Consider the following 3,603-nt stretch of genomic DNA (forward strand, 5'->3'; position numbering starts at 1 on the left):
CAAAGGTGGATTTCTCGCACAGAGCACCGCGGGTGCATTCCTTCTTGACCGCGGGTGCGGTCAGCTCACTGCATCCCCTTCTAAATTTTCAAAATCGACGACCGCGGGTGTGGTCCTGTTTTCACCGCGGGTGCGTTCACCCTATGGCACCACATTCATAAATTAAGAATAATGACCGCGGGTGCGCTGCTTTTTAGACCGCAGGAGCGGTGACCTTACTGTACCAACATCATATCCTACTGCCTCTTCACCGCGGTGCGGTAGAACCAGAGGCGCGGGTGCGGTGTCCTCTCGAAATCAAACTCTTAACTTTCTGCCACCACACCGCGAGTGCGGTAAAAGATAGGGCGCGGGGGCGGTTCTCCTCAATGTCACACTTTCATAATTTCATGTTATCAACCTACAATTCTCGGGCATTACATTTCTCCCCCTCTTAGATATGAGTTCGTCCTCGAACTCATAGGCAATCAATACAAAGTATATAACAAAAACAATATCATCAAAACTGAATAAATACTCACATCATGAAAATAGCTTGGGATATCTCTGTCTCATCTCTGATTCTGTCTCCCAAGTCGCTTCTTCAATGCCATGACGACTCCACTGGACTTTCACTAACGGAATAGTCTTCGTTCTGAGCTGCTCTTCTTTTGATCTAAAATCTGTAATGGTTGCTCAAAATAACTCAGTGTATCGTCAAGCTCGGCCTCATCAGGCTGAATGACATGAGAAGCATCAGGCATGTATCTACGCAGCATCTATCTAGTTGGCGTATGTGTATTGATTATAGAAAATTAAATGATGTAACTAGAAAAGATCATTTCCTACTACCATTTTTAGATCAAATTCTAGAAAAAGTAGCAGGAAATTCTTATTACTGTTTTCTTGATGGGTATTCGGGGTATTATCAAATACCTATATCATTAGAAGATCAAGAAAAAATTACTTTTACTTGTCCTTTCGAAACTTTTGCATTTAAAAGAATGCCATTTTGGTTTATGTAATGCTCCGGCTACTTTTCAAATATGCATGTTAAGTATTTTCAGTGATATGATTGAAGAATATGTAGAAGTTTTTATGGATGATATAACTGCTTTTGGAAACTCATTTGAAAATTGTCTTAAAAATCTAGAAGAAGTATTAAAAAGATGTGAAGAAAAAAATCTTGTTTTAAATTGGGAAAAATGTCATTATATGGTTAAATCTGGGATTGTTTTAGGACATGTGATATCTGAAAAAAGAATTGAAGTTGATAAAGCCAAAGTTGATGTTATTGCTAATTTAACATTACCAAAAACGGTCAAAGAAGTTCGATCATTCTTGGGTCATGCAGGATTTTATAGAAGGTTTATAAAAAATTTCAGCATAATATCTAAACCAATTTCAAATCTTTTAACAAAAGATACACAATTTGAATGGACTCAGAAATGTGAAAATGCTTTTAAAAAAATTATTAATCTTTTAGTTACATCACCTATTTTACAACCTCCAGATTGGTCTTTACCATTTGAATTAATGTGTGATGCAAGTGATTATGCTATAGGAGCTGTGTTAGGACAAAGAAAAGAAGGAAAACCTTATGCAATCTATTATGCTAATAGAACCTTAAATACTGCCCAAATAAATTATTCAACTACTGAAAAAGAATTACTTTCAGTAGTATTTGCATTAGATAAGTTTCGATCTTATTTAATTGGTTCTACTACTATTGTTTACACCGATCATTCTGCCATAAAATATTTATCAAATAAACAAGATGCTAAGCCAAGATTAATACGGTGGATTTTATTGTTACAAGAATTTGATATTATAATTAAAGATAAAAAAGGAAAAGAAAATGTTGTAGCCGATCATTTATCTAGAATAATGACTGAATCATCTCATAATGAAATACCAATAAATGAAAATTTTCCAGATGATCAGTTGTTTTATGCTACTATTATGCCCTGGTTTGCTAACATTGTAAATTTTCTTGTGACAAATAAAATGCCTTCTCATTGAAATTCACAGGATAAGAATAAATTCTTGATAGAAGTTAAAAAAATTTATTGGGATGATCCTTACTTATTTAAGTATTGTCCTGACCAAATTTTTCGACGATGCATACCCGACAATGAAGTAAGTAATGTTATTAAATTTTGTCATTCTGAAGCATGTGGAGGTCATTTTTCATCCAATAAAACAGCTACAAAAATCTTACAATGTGGATTTTATTGGCCGTCTTTATTCAAAGATACGCATTTATTTTGCAAATCTTGTGAAAACTGTCAGAAGATGGGATCAATTTCAAAACGAAACATGATGCCTTTAAATCCAATCATAATTATTGAAATATTTGACAGTTGGGGGATAGATTTTATGGGTCCATTTCCATTATATTTTGGATATACGTACATTTTAGTCGCTGTTGATTATGTTTCAAAATGGATTGAAGCAATTGCATGTAGAACTAATGATCATGAAGTTGTTATAAAATTTTTAAAAGAAAATATTTTTAGCCGATTTGGAATACCTAGAGCAATAATTAGTGATGGGGGAAGTCATTTTATAAATAAATCATTTTCTTCTTTGTTAAGAAAATATGGCATTACACATAAAGTTTCTACCCCATATCATCCTCAAAGTAATGGTTAAGTTGAACTTGCAAATAGAGAAATAAAACAAATTTTAGAAAAAACAGTTAATCCAAATCGAAAAGATTGGTCTTTAAGATTAACTTATGCATTATGGGCATATAGAACTGCATTTAAAACATCATTAGGGATGTCACCATATAGGTTAGTTTTTGGTAAGCATTGTCATTTACCGGTTGAACTTGAACATAAAGCTTATTGGGCAATTAAAGCATTTAATATTAATTTAGACGATGCATCTAAATTAAGAAAATTGCAAATAAATGAACTTGAAGAATTAAGAAATGATGCATATGAAAATTCAAAGATTTATAAAGATAAAACTAAAGACTTTCATGATAAAAATATTATGAGAAAGTCATTTGAAATTGGACAAAAAGTTTTGCTTTATAATTCTCGTTTGCATTTATTTTCAGGTAAACTAAGATCAAGGTGGTCAGGACCATTTATAGTCAAATTTGTTTATCCTCATGGTGCTGTTGATATTGAAAATCCTAAAAATAATGACGTGTTTAAAGTTAACGGGCAAAGACTTAAGCCTTTTATAGAAAATGAAATTCTTAATAATGAGTTTATGCCTTTATATGATCCACAATAGTTGTTTGATATTTTCATTTTGTTATGCATATTCTAGTTCATTTCCCGGTTAAGTGGCGGATAACGGTACTCCGTGACTGTTTAAGTCGGTTTCTTCAGTTTTCCCAAAATAATTGAAATATATATAATAATAATATGGATGCGTGTATTATGAATCTTCGTAAATATTTTGCTTGTTTACCTGATAATGCGTTGAAAAAAATTTATAAAGCTAGATGTGAGCGGCTAAGGTTGATGATGTCATATGGCATACCGAATGATGTCCGTTTGATAATTGAAGCAAAAGTCCGATTGGTTGGGGAAGCAAGTGAATTAATAATAAGACATATGCCAGGATTTGGTAAAAGCACATATGCCAAAAAGCGAAGAGCTA

The sequence above is a fragment of the Primulina tabacum genome, chromosome 4 (genome assembly GCF_025594145.1).
Source record: "Primulina tabacum isolate GXHZ01 chromosome 4, ASM2559414v2, whole genome shotgun sequence".
Taxonomy (NCBI): Eukaryota; Viridiplantae; Streptophyta; class Magnoliopsida; order Lamiales; family Gesneriaceae; genus Primulina; species Primulina tabacum.